Consider the following 14972-nt stretch of genomic DNA (forward strand, 5'->3'; position numbering starts at 1 on the left):
CTCTAAAACGGTTTTTTTTTATAATTGCTTATTTCTAAGGAGCGTCTTAGAACCGCTTTAAATCCTATAAATTAATAAGCTTTATAATCAAGTCTATTCTTTTTTATTTTCTAAGGAGTGTCTTTGAAGTGGTTCGTAAGAATCGCAAGTTTTAAAAACGATGTAAAATTGGTTATTTCTAACAAGAAGTTAGGAATTGCTTATGTTAATAAGAACCAACATTTTATCGTTTAGTAAACATTTGTTTCTAATGAGCGTATTAGAATCGTTTTATCTTATAAACGATAAAACATTTTATCGTTTACTTCAATGATGTGCAATCGTTTATTTTTCAAACGAGCGTGTTAGAATCGGTTTAGTGTGATAAAACTATATTTTGGTGAACAAACGATTTGTAATCGTTTTTAATTTTCTAACGAGCGGGGTAGATAATGTTTTATTTAATAAACATATTTTGGAGTTTATGGTCTTGATTGGTTATCAAAACATAAAACTCATAAAGTTTATTATTAAAACAATTGCAAACTTAATATATGATTTGAACGAATAAAACACGTCGTTTGCAATTAATATTGGTTCGTTGCTAGAAAGATAATTAGCACATATTGAACCATATATTAGCTAGTCTCGAGTAAGTTATTTTGTTAAAACAATTTTGTTATTGTTGTGAACATAATTAATTGTTCAACTACTTGTGAGTAGTTTGTCATGTAAACATCTTTATTGTTTTGGACTAGATTTGTCATTGTTCAAGTTTGGAGTTTCAAGATGAAACAAGATATCAAATGTTTAACTAAATCGTCAGAGTATCATGATAAAAACTATACGTATATTGAAAGGATATACACAAGAATGAAATATATCATTAAACGTTAAGAGTATCAACATGAGAATTTCACAAAGTGTGAATTCTAATTTGATTACAACATATGAAAGAAATATATGTTATTACTATTATTAACATTTATATTAAATCGTTAGAGATTTGTTATAAGAGTTTTACTAATGATGGACTCGTAGATGCTTCTACCACCATCAATTTTGTTTGAACTATGTGGAGGATGTGTCCTTCATTTTGGGAGAGTATCCTAATACATGGTTTCAAGAAAACAAGGTCTTCAGCAAAATTGACTTGGATTAAGACTTATGTGTAAGTCCACATAAGTCAAATGTTGAAGCCTTGAAGATCAAGGGAAAAAGAGTTGTGTTCTTGAACTGAATGATAAAGTCATGTTTGTAACATGAAATAATCTAGAGATTTTTTCTAAACATTGAAGGTGTGGTGTGTCTAAGTGAATGTGAACAAGGTATATGGTGTTATACCTTGAGGGTGTGAAGGATCAGAATGATGCATCTTCTGTTCACATGCTAAAGTATTGTAGTCTAAAGCATGCTAGACTAGTACTTAGTTAATTATGGTACTCCCCGGAGACTAATTAACTTTATATATTCAAAACGTATATATGGACACACAACGAATTCGTGTGTAGGGAAAGTTGAAAGATACTTTCATTCATTACAAGGAAGGACATTAAACTCATTGGTTTGATGACAAACTTATGACAATGACATATGTTGGCTAGTCAAATCATAAGCTATTGAGTACCAAAATAAACATTGATGAACTCACTGATACAATGAGGCAACTCTTGTTCAAATCACGGGTATCTAAATGTCGTTATAAACATTTGTTGTCATAAGTAAGGTTATACAAATAGTAGTTCAAATGGCAAGAAATGTGGGGGGATGTGACATTTAAGAACCGACCCTTTGGGTATGTAAAATTGGTTGTATGAGAAGATTCTCAAACACGTAGAAAGGGAGAACCTTTCATTACCCCATTTGGATGCTATCCAATAACACTTAAATGTGGGAGTAACTTGCATTTGAATATTGGGCATATGTTTGGTTGCTAATGTTTGGCAACAAGAATTTGGTGATCCAAATAGATATTGCAAACACGTGTTCGCCTAAAACATAACATTTATGTTCTTCTAAGACACTTATTATAACAAGGTTCAAGGTGATACCTGTTGTTATAGTCATAGAAGCTTGAATATAGGCAAATTAACTTACAAGTTAAGAATACATCATAACAAATCTATTAGATGATATTAACCAAAATATATTGTATTAAATGTATAATTGATATGGTGTATATCTCTAACAGAATAGGAGATTTACTTACCTTCATATACTTGTATTTATTCCCTTTTGTGTAATACGAAGGCAATCACTTTTACCACAATTATTTTCATTGTATTAAATGTATAATTGATATGATGTATATCTCTAATAGAATAGGAGATTTACTTACCTTCATATACTTGTATTTATTCCCTTTTGTGTAATATGAAGGCAATCACTTTTACCACAATTATTTTCATGGTATCACAAGCAGGTTTCTAAACCCTAATCTTGGCCGCCATCCTCCTCTCCCACCACCGTCCCTATCCATTCCTCCTCTGTTCTTTCATGGCTTCCTCTTCCTCTTCCTCTTCCGATAACACCCTCCCCATGAACACCCTACTTCACTTGATTCCGGTCAAACTAACCTCGACCAACTACCTAGTATGGAAGAATCATGTCACACCAGTTTTTGCATACCAAAAACTTCTCCCACACCTTGATGGCTCTTCCCCAAAACCCGAGCCCAAAATCACTTCAGCTGACAAAGTCATCGAGAATCCGGGTTTTCTCCCCTGGATTGAACGTGACCAACATGCAATTATTATTCTCAATTCCTCACTTTCTGAAGAGGCTCAGAGTGAAGTCCTCGGGTTGTCCACAGCGAGGGACATTTGGGTCGCGTTAGAACACACTTACAGCAACACTTCCATTGAGCGTGCCTATACTCTTCGTGACTCCCTTCGACAATTAACTAAAGGTAACTCCACTGTTGCCGAATATGGTCGTCAATTCAAGTTTTTTTGTGATCAACTTGCTGCCATCGGCCAACCCGTCCATGACATGGACAAACTGCATTGGTTTTTATGTGGCCTAGGCCCTTCGTTTGAGTCTTTTTCCATCTCTATCAAAACGGTCAAGCCCGGACCAGCTGTTCGGGATCTCGTTTCTCAGGCCGAAAGTCACGAGATGTTTCTCAAATGCATTCATGCTTCCTTTCCACCCGTTGCCGCTTTTAATGCTAACCACAATCGGTCCACTTCAACTGATAGTCACAACTGTAGTCGATCCAACACTTACCATGGCCGAAGTGGTTCAAACAATCAAAACCGTGGTAAAGGAAGAGGCTCTCGAACTCCCAGATGTCAATTGTGTCGTACGTTTGGTCACTACGCCTCCGAATGACCAAACTATACTTTTACAGCCAGGTCATCTCCCACTGGATGAAATTGCTAAAGATTTCCATGCCAAGTGCCATTTTACCCATGACACGCCTGACTGGAAAGTGGACTCGGGTGCCGCGGCTCACATGACCTCCGATCTGGGTCACCTTCATCACACTCATCATCATAACCACGGTAATTTACATGTCACTTTTGCAAATGGTCTCACCTTACCCGTCACTAAAACTGGAACTTCTTTTATTAATAAGCATCTACCTTTGTGTGATGTCTTATTCGTTCCTAATATCACAACCAATTTACTTTCCATTAGTAAATTAACGTCTGATCTTCCAGTTGATGTCTTACTTTCTCAACCTTTTTTTACTATTCAGGACTGCCACACGAAACAGGTTCTGGCTAGCGGACGCTGTGAGAACGGGTTATACGTGTTAAAGGACGGACCTCAAGCCTTACTTTCGCGTCATGGTGTTTTAAATAAAGTTTCTTTTGAGACTTGGCATAGTCCCCTTGGACATGTTTCTTTTGAGATTTTCTTTGTTGCAAAAACTTGGTGTGTTGAATGTTACTTCTTTATTACCTAAACCAATTGTTTGTGAGTCTTGTCAACTTTGCAAGTCACATAAATTACCGTTTTAATCTAATAAAAAAAGGTCTCTACACCCATTAGACTTAATCCATTGTGACCTATGGGGTCCCGCCCCAATCACGTCTGTTGACGGTTATCGTTATTATGTGGTTTTTGTGGACGACCACTCTCGTTTGACTTGGTTATATCCCTTGAAGACAAAAAACGGTTTTTATTCGGTCTTTAGTGCTTTTATTAAGCTAGCTGAAACACAGTGTTCCCGAAAAATAAAGGTGTTTCAATCCGACGGTGGTTTCGAGTTCGTTAATCACACCGTTCGTAAAATTTTTGAGGATAATGGTACATTTCATCAAATCTCATGTCCATACACGTCTGAGCAAAACGGACGAGCTGAGCGTAAACATCGACATATTGTCGAAACTGGACTTGCCATGCTCTTTAATGCTCATAACCCGCCTCATATTGGACCGATGCTTTCTCCTCGGCGGCTTATATAATAAATCGGCTACCCACACCCGTTCTCGAAAATAAGACTCCATTCGAGCTTATTTATTCCACTCACCGACAAATGAAAACTTTCGTGTCTTTGGTTGTCGAGTGTATCCGTATCTTCAAGACTATTCGCCGCATAAGCTTGCCCCGAGAAGCATTCCGTGCATCTTTATTGGCTATAGTACCCAACACAAAGGGTATCGATGTCTTGACCCAGCCACATCACGTGTCTATGTTACTCGACATGTGCGTTTTAATGAACTTGATTTTCCCTTTCTGGGCATTAAATCCCACCCACATTCGGACTCACTTCAACTCACTAGTTTCCTTGATGATACACCAACTACTATCATAAATCACTCACCACCTAATATTCCATCACACCCTATTAACCCTGCCAACACCCAACTCATCCCTTGTGACTTATGCCAGCCCACTCCCTCCGCCAGTCCACCCCCTATCCAGGCCCAAAACACACCTCCATCTACTAGCTCACTATCACCAGCCCAATCCCCATCGGATTCCTCTCAAACAGCCCCCTCTCCCCAAGATCATCCGCCTCTTAGCCCACCCACAAATTCGAACCCCTCGGCCCAACCCCACAACACCAATCCCCTCACACCGGAACCTAACCCACCACCTCCGGACTCATTACCCACGGCTTCCAACAACCACCCGATGGTTACCCGAGCCAAATCTGGTATTTTCAAACTCAAACACTTAGCCTATTTTGCTTCCTTATCTCAGCATAAACTCCACATGGCTCTTTACGCTGAGTCCATTCCAAAAGGGGTCAAGACTGTTGCTAAAAATCCTTCTTGGTTAGCGGCTATGAACGAAGAGCTCGATGCTCTTCAACAAAACGGTACCTGGACTCTTGTTCCTCTTCCTTCTAATGCAAATGTGGTTGGTTCCAAATGGGTGTATCGTATCAAGTATAAGTCCGATGGTTCTATTGAAAGCTAAAAAGCGCGTCTTGTGGCCCAAGGATACTCTCAGGTACCTGGTTTAGACTACTCATATACGTTCAGTCTAGTTGTCAAAGCCTCGACAGTTCGTATTGTGCTTTCTATTGCCGTACTTAATAAATGGGGTATTCACCAACTAGACGTCAAGAACGCCTTTTTAAAATGGTCACTTAAACGAGACGGTGTTTATGGAACAACCTCCAGGTTTTATGAGCAAGGATCATCCAAACCATGTTTGCAAACTCTCTAAGGCTCTTTATGGTTTAAAGCAAGCCCCTAGAGCATGGTTCCAATGCTTGAGCTCCTTTCTTCTTGCCTTTGGTTTCAGTTGCAGCAGGGCAGACACTTCTTTATTCGTCTATAATCGTGGGTCACATCTTATGTACCTTCTCGTATATGTGGATGATCTTATCGTTACCGGTAATTGTGAGGATACGATTCGTGGTTTTGTTGATCGCTTAAATTTGTGAGTTTGCAATTAAAGATCTTGGTAACCTAAGTTATTTTTTGGGCTTGGAAGTTGCTTACACTGATGATGGTTTGTTTTTGGCTCAAACGAAATATGCTACCGACATCTTAAAAAGGGCCGAACTTTTACACTTTAAACCGGTAACTACACCTCTGGCTCCTCATGATTCCTTCACAGCTGATGGTGATCCCTTCTCGGACACTACCTTATATCGGTCTTTAGTGGATGCCTTGCAGTACTTGACCATCACAAGACCTGATTTATCCTACGCTGTAAATCAAGTTAGCCAGTTTCTTCATGCTCCAACCGTAACACATTTTCAGTCAGTTAAGCGGATTATTAGATATGTCAAAGGCACAGTTTCGTTTGGCCTCCACTTTACTCGGCCTAAGAAGAATTCGATTCTTGGTTACTCAGATGCTGATTGGGCTCGTTGCATTGACACCAGACGTTCCACTTATGGTTACACTATTTTTCTCGGTGGCAATCTTGTCTCTTGGAGTGCGAAAAAGCAACCAACTGTTTCGCGATCTAGCTGTGAATCAGAATATCGTGCCATGGCCAATACTGCAGCCGAGATCGTCTAGATCACTCATCTGCTCCGTGAGCTCTACGCATTACCTCCAGACAGACCAACTCTTCTTTGTGATAATAAAAGTGCACTGTTCATGACTCAAAATCCTGTTTCTCATAAACGGGCGAAGCATATTGATTTAGATTATCACTTTATTCGTGAGCTGGTTAGTTCTGGCAAACGTTACACCAAGTTTGTTCCGACCAATCTACAGGTAGCAGATATTTTTACTAAAATTCTTCCGCGTGCATCCTTTGAGTCTTTTCGGACACTGCTACGTCTCGGTCCTCCACCATGCAGATTAAAGGGGGGTATTAGATGATATTAACCAAAATATATTGTATTAAATGTATAATTGATATGGTGTATATCTCTAATAGAATAGGAGATTTACTTACCTTCATATACTTGTATTTATTCCCTTTTGTGTAATACGAAGGCAATCACTTTTACCACAATTATTTTCAAACTCATCTCAAACTGAAATTATCTACAAATGACTTGACAAAGTCATAGATAATATTTTGGATCCAACAACCCAAGGGTTGACGAGAGATGAAGTTGTGGAATGGGACTAAAGCCCGTGGGAAAAAAGGAAGTATGAGGGAAACCTAACTTAGCAGACTGGAGATCCCAAGAGCTAAGTTCAATAGGACAACTTAATCATATAACCGAATGGTAGTCACTGTGGGGGCATCGCTAATGTATATGTTTACATACAAGCTAATATATATGTTTATATATATATATATATATATATATATATATATATATATATATAAATATCCTCCAAAAAATAATAAAGGGAGTTTAATTACTTCCTAGTCCATTCCTATTAACAACGGTGATATGCTGTGAGGTTAAGCATAATGTATGGTTGATGATTTTGTGTAAATCGTGTTAACCTTAATGTTTTTAATGATTTGAGATAAAATCACCTATGTGAAAGAGAAGTGGGGTCGCTTCGAATGAAACTGTGGGGTGCGCAGTTATTAGAGCTTTCACAGAACCAGGCTAGTGTTCCATGACCATAACGGACACGACAGTGAGGGGATGTGCCCAGCTAAGGAGAGTATTGTGTGAAGGCATATTGTCGTTTCCACAAATGGGGGTCTGTTCAAAGACATCGCGTCTACAAACCGCTAGGAGGCTAAGTATGCTTCACAAAGGAAGGTTCAAAGGGTAACACCTACCTATCCTGCAATACTCAACTGTCGAGGTTTTCATTGGAAATTTTGTGTGTTTTAATTGATCTCCATTCATGTGGGGATTGTTGGAAAAATTTATTAGTGAAAATGGTTTTTCACTAACTTTGGACATGAATAATATATTTATATATGTGTTGTATAAATATTGATGTGAGTGTCCAAAACGGAGCGTAGATGAATGAATATCAATGCTCGAAGTTGTATGGTTGGAATAACCAAAGAAGAGAAAATTGGATTTATCTTTGACATCGTGTCCCACGTAGGAGCGCATGAGTGTCGCGCCTGCATAACGGACTGTTGCGAACAGTTATTTAGACGTGGTCAAATAGTTTGTTTCAACTCATGTCATGAATAAATATGATGGTTTTGATTCAACACTTAAATCTAATTAAAAGTATTTAACCATGTTAATTACAATAATTAATTTCAAGTTTATTACAAGATTAATTATCTTGTTTATGACTAAATTAATTTTATTGTTTATGACATATTAATTTTGGTTGAGTATTTCTCATTTTGTGTAAGTATATAATGAACTTGTTGGTTCATGTTGTAATAACACTTAAAGATATTTTGGAGTCACTTACACACACTCATGACAAAATTTAGAGAGGAGCACTCTCTATACTTATGTCAAACAACTTCAACAAATTTTCCTACATCTTGATAAACACCAATATAGCCGGTGACTTCATCGGATTCGTGGCCATCTCCGGCAGTACACATACTGTTCCGGTTGTTGTACGCTGGGAAACAGACGCGCTTGAGAGTAGGCATGAAATCTGTTTTAAGGGCCCCGTGTCTAACACGATCCTCAACCAAAACCGTTACCCAATTTCAATAGACGAATTGTTGTTTTGAAGAAACATTTGTTGAAGACTCAAGTGAAGAAGACTCATGACATGGATGATAGAAGAAAGCTTATGGAAGCACTCCTAGTAAGATATGGATTGAATCATTTAGGTATATAAATTTGTATTTTATATTCTTTTTATGTACTTTTGTAAACGGTATTGTACTAAGTGAATTTCCCATGATTAACGAGAGTATCGTTATTATAATTTTATTATTATCTTAACTAAAAATGAACCACTTTTCCTACAATTATCATGGTAGTTATTCGTTCAAGCATACCCGCGAGTATCGTGTATACCAATTAATTTGTTAAAATATCATATTATTTTTTTCTTACTATTCTAATCTTTATATAACTTCATCTTTAGAACAACTAAAACATGCTAAAATATTACAAACGTACATAACATATTCACAAAAATGTTTGAACCATTTTTATTTCATTTTACCATCTCTCTCACTTGTGAATAATGTGCTTAATAAATACCAAATGAAAACATCCATCACATTAAAAAACACATTAAACACATAAAAAGTGTAACAATGACTCTAATTGAAATGACATGAGAGCGCTTCCAAGGGACTAAACTTGTAGCGTATACCCGATCCCTCCGGTAACCCTTTTCACCTGCCTACATTTATGCCTCAATTGCCATTTAATCTCTTTCCTATAACACACTTTTAAATATCATCCTTTTATCCAACTCACAATTACAAATGGAAGATGGCAGGCAAGGTAAAAGATCCCTAGAAACCCACCACAACGACAACAACAATAACAATAACACCAACAACAAAGAACAAGACCGGTTCTTGCCAATAGCAAATGTCGGCCGCATCATGAAAAAGGTGATCCCGTCAAACGGGAAAATCTCAAAGGAAGCAAAGGAAACCGTTCAAGAATGCGTGTCCGAATTCATTAGCTTTATTACCGGGGAAGCCTCGGATAAATGCCAACAAGAGAAGCGAAAGACGATCAATGGTGATGATATTATTTGCGCCATCACGACTTTAGGGTTCGAGGAATACGTGGACCCGCTCAAATAGTATCTTCTAAAGTATAGGGAGTTGGAAGGGGACAAGGTTAATAATAATGTGCCTAAGCAACATCATTGCATTGAACAACAGCATAACGCGTTACCTAATTATGAAAATATCTATTCTTCTTCTGCCGCAAGTATAATGTCGCAACCCTCGTTTATAATTGGTCCTGATCAACAGTTCGGTTTGCCGTTTTCACCGAGTTCAATTCAGACACAAATGCATAATCAACAAGAAAGCATTGATTCGGTTGGACATTGGTAAATGGATGTTATTCTTTCATAAAACGTATTTGTAACTATGAGTTTTCTTTATTTGTTTTTGAGTATACATTGGAATATTTCTACCACTTGCATAATGGGTCAGGAAGGGCCGATTCAGGACGGGTTCACCACAAACGTTTTCTTTTGAAGTTTAAATAAGTAATGTATTGAATTCGACGAGCATAAGAACAATAATTATAATTAAAATAATACTCTACTTATTTACGAATGCAGATTTAGAAGGTTACAAGCATTTGAGCACTAGTCACTTTCAAGTTTCAACCCATTTCTAAATTACCATATTTCTAGTGGATTATATTAATGAGACAGGTTATTTAAATAATCATTTTTGCTAACGAACAACTAAGAACATTCAGACATAAACTCTGAGTGTGCAGCACTACATTAGCGTATTGAATGATTGTACTGGTGAATAAATGATCTGGAATTTAGTGAACAACTGTGATTGACTGATTGAAACAGCCTGCTTGATAGAACTCAGCACGGTATAATTGATCATTTGTGCAAAAGCAACCTGCTATTGTATTATTGGTGATTAGTGAAGTAGGTTGATTGAAATAACTATATCTACAATATTGATGCAATAATAAAGTGTTTTTCTTTGACACATAATCAAACTAATCAAGCTAGATCATAAAAGTATAAAACTACATAGACAAAAGAAAGTACAAGTTATCTTTATTATGCTGGGTATATCGCGACTTTTATGCCTTATTATAATCATAAAGAAAAATCACCAAGATAGTCCTAATGACCAACATAAGTTAAGTTTGACTTTTTAAATTACCAAAATAGTCTTGACTTTGTGCTCTTGCTCAATCATTCATATTCTGCGTCAACTCCTATACCTAATGTAGGGGTGTGCGTGGTGCGGTTTTTAACTAAAACCGAACCGAAAACCAAACTTTCGGTTTTACAGTTTTTTAAAACCGTTTGGTTTCGGTTTTTTCGGTTTCCGGTTTTTGGATTTTGATTTCGGTTCGGTATTGGATGCGGTTTTTTCGGTTTTGCTAATCAAGCCAAAACTTTTTGGATAAAAAAAAGAATTTTGACCTAAGATATTGAAATTAGGCATGATATTTTTTTTTCCTTTAAACTAATAATTAATATAACATTGAGTATTTTAGATCTCAAATATTAAAAGCTTATAAAGGATACTTTAAAATCAAAATTCGAAATCAAAACTAAAAGTATCAATATTATTAGCTATTAACCATATGCATAAACTAAATATATTTGTTATTAACAATATGTTAAAACTAAACAAATAGTTATTGACAGATTTTATTTTAATGGTTACAGTTAAGATATTATGGTTATTACAATTTTTGTAATTTCGGTTCGGTTCGGTTTTTTCGGTTCTTTACAAATACAAAACCGAACCAAAACCAATATTTCGGTTTTTTCTAAAGTTCATAACCGAACCACCGGTTTCTAATTCGGTTTGGTTTTTTTGGTTCGGTTTTTTTGGTTGTTTCGGTTTTGGTTCGGTCTTTTCGGTTTTGTGCACACCCCTAACCTAATGCACCATTATTTTCCTTCTCATACGCCATATGGTGCAGCAGATCACTTCTCGCACTAGTATTGGTCGGCCACAAGAATCTCCTACACCAAAAATACAAGTGTCATGGCTATTATGATAGTGTTTTTTTCTAATCAAAATGGCTATTAAGGTGATTTGCATGACTTTGTTGGAACTTCTGAAAATACAAAAGTCCAATACATTTAGATTGTTGCCCGACTGCCTCTATGATTGAATATGCACACAACACTGAAATATTACAAACCTGAAAGTATTTAAATATTGTAACTTTTTAGTCAAAACGACTTGACAGAATGGTAGAAAAGCATACTGTTCATAATTATATACATATTCAAACTATTTTTCTCATTGAGTTTCTTAATAGGGTTTTAATGAGACAATAGAACCGATCATGCAGTATCAATTAAGTTGCTCCTAAAGAACCGAGTCAACGTTGTCTAGCAGTATTGTGTTATATTTCCTTTTAAATTTGTCCCATTACAAACGTCCATTTTCAAAATTTATTAGCTAATTTCCAAGTTTATCCTTAAACACACGCAACTAACATTAATAAATAATATTGATGGACCAAATTTCCAATGACATTATTGTCATTTAATAAGCAAAAAAATAATCATTCAATCTACTTTGAACTTTGTCTTTTTCAAACAATAACACTTTTAATGAGACGGAAGAAGTATAAAGGGAAAATTCTCAAAATGATCCAAAACAAGAGAGAGAGAGAGAAAAAAGATCCTATCATTGTCCACATTCCCAAACTAACACATCAAATATGTACTGAGGAGACGCTTTGGTAAAATAAACGACGAGATTTTTAAACCAATCAAAAGGTGACATGTGTAAAGGATCTGACACACCATACGAGATTTTTAAAAATCCCGTCTATTCCGACAATATTTTTAACTTAATTCACTTTTTATAAAACAGTCTACCAAGACGGTTTTTTAATTTTTCTTATCTGGTCAGTTCATATTTTTTTTTCCTAACTTCATCTTCTTCATCTTTATCTTCTTCATCTTCTTCATCTTCATCTTTAATTCTCCACAAATTCATAAACAGATCTTAAACTACACGAAGCTCCCACCACTGAACAACTCGCCGGAGCTTTACCCCGGTTCAATTTCACGGCGTAATGACCGTTATACCCCCACCCTCACCACCACCACTGTCCACCATCACAACCTTCACCCAACCCCGCCACCACCACTACCTCCATTAGCCCCACCTCCACCCCACCATAAACACATCTCGGTTTAAACTACACGAAGCTTCCACCACCGACGGTTTTTCTTTGCCGGATGAGGTTAAGAAGGGTATTATCGGGATTATGACGGTGGTTTGTGGTGGTGGTGGGGGTGGAGTTGGTGGTTAGGAAAAATAATGTGGAGAATTAAGATGAAGATGAAGAAGATAAAGTTAGGAAAAATAATAATTTGAACGGACCAGATAAGAAACATAAAAAAACCGTCTTGGTAGACTGTTTTATAAAAGTGAATTAAGTTAAAAATATGGTCGGAACAGACGAGATTTTTAAAAATCTCGTCTGGTGTGTCAGATCCTTTACACATGTCACCTTTTGATTGGTTTAAAAATCTCGTCATTTATTTTACCAAAGCGTCTCCTCAGTACATATTTGATGGGTTAGTTTAGGAACTTGGACCCATTTAGGATCTTTTTTTCTCTCTCTCTTGTTTTGGATCATTTTGGGAATTATCCCAAGTATAAAACATCCCATAAGAGTGTAATAAATGCAAACATGTAGGCACATAGGGCAATCTCGATGTATACCAGCTTTTAGGGTGTGAACTATATATGTTATCCAACAAAGAAGATCACTGAAGAAACACGGATCCGTTCCCCTGGTATGGGTCCTGGATCCAATGAGTCCACAAGGTAAAATACGATAACTACTAGCACAATATGGGCACAACTTCCCAAAGTTCAATGACTGGAACCTGCAAAACAAACACCGTGAGTCTTGTTACAGGAAGGACAAGAGGGGGGGGGGTCTTCCTATAACCACCCTCCGGCGTGAGAATCAGTAACGTTCGCAAAGAGAGAAGTACTGAAGTAAGCAGACTAAGAGCAGTCAGAGTATATGTGAGTTATGTCACACCCCGACTTAGGGCCTAAGCGTGTGACCACGAGTTGGTACCTGTTTTGTAAATATATCAGAGTTTTATGGGTTAATTTTAGCGGAAGACTTTTGGTTGAATATAATATTAATTTACATTGAAAATTTACTCGGGAATTAAATACCCGAGTATTGGTTTACAAAAGATATGTTTTCATATTACAAGGATTTTTATATCAAAAACGGAGCCATCTTGTACGCGCTTCTATCTTCATTAAGACTCTAATCCTTGTTAATGCCACTTACGCTTAATTACCTGCAATGGGTTGGAAAAATACGTCAGCTATATGCTGGTGAACACGTATGACTCAATAAAACATTTTGAATGACAATTTAATACAAATGTAGTTTTCTTGACAATCTCAGCGGAAGCATTTCTACTTCCGGTATATGTACCACTGCCCTACACACACAACGGTATTCCCCGAGCCAAACGGCCCTAAACTGAGAACTGGTCATGACCGTTTAAGCTCGCGGCTTTATTGCCTTTGATTGATTGATTGAGCTTTAACAGTTATGTTTGGATCCAGACACATGCGTATTCGGTCTGAGTTGATATTATTCTCTACTTTGTATTATAATGTTTTATAGATTTCATTATCTCATGTAGACATTGATTGACTCGTTAAGACAAACACCTGTTCGTCTCACTGAGTATAAATATGTTTTGACTGATTAAAAAGGTTTAAACGTATTCACTTGTACCGTAGGTGTTGTAAACCTTGACTGATTGATTGATCGACTGTGAATGATATTAACCTATACATAAATAGGTTCGTATGAATGTTTTGAATGATGTTAAGCTATGATTGTAAGCTTAACCTTGAAATCGTTTATCTTTGATTGTGAATGAAAACACTTAGTTTTATGTGACGTTTGATATAGCATGCTTTGGCCTAATAGGTTCTATCATGTTGGTAAGTTTCTCCAGGTAAGTAAACGGGTCCCTCGGTTGATTGGGATTTATGCGAATTACTTTTCCTTAGGCAAGAAACTTACTACTAATGATATCCCCCTTCCAGTTACTACATGCCCATCAAAATATCTCTTTTGTTTAACATTACTTCATCTTGAAGTAACGTTTTATGAAAACATGATTGTGAATGAATGTTTGTAAAATACAATCAATGTTAAAGGCCATAGCCTCGATTGATAGTCTAAGCTATAATTCAAATAACTTAAACATAACTCCTACCTTAATTCGAATGCTTAGATTGATGACACGATAAGGCATGACTTGATCTATTCGTTTATGTGATTTCTAGCTTAATTCCAACTTCGTTTCTTGCACGTATTACGAGAAAACAGCACGTCGGCTTGCTACAGCAACGGGGCACGCCTTACGAGGTTATGTGTGTGAAAGTGGAGGTGAAAATGGGATGAATGGATTTTAAACCCGTCTCCTCCCCTTTTATAGGCGAAATTGGCCCCCATCGCGGTACGCGATGGGTTCCTTGTGGCCCGTCGCGTATCGCGACGCCGCCTTTTTACACCGCCTTATGCAGTG

General features: G+C 36.9%; 1 pseudogene; it reads left to right on the top strand.

Annotated features, from left to right (window-relative positions):
• The first annotated feature begins 9008 nt into the window (after nt 1-9008).
• Nucleotides 9009-9773, top strand: LOC143611223 (nuclear transcription factor Y subunit B-4 pseudogene; annotated as a pseudogene).
• Nucleotides 9774-14972: the final 5199 nt, after the last annotated feature.

The sequence above is a fragment of the Bidens hawaiensis genome, unplaced genomic scaffold (genome assembly GCF_021521415.1).
Source record: "Bidens hawaiensis isolate Kalapana, Puna unplaced genomic scaffold, B.hawaiensis_p1.1 tig00030217_1, whole genome shotgun sequence".
Lineage (NCBI taxonomy): Eukaryota > Viridiplantae > Streptophyta > Magnoliopsida > Asterales > Asteraceae > Bidens > Bidens hawaiensis.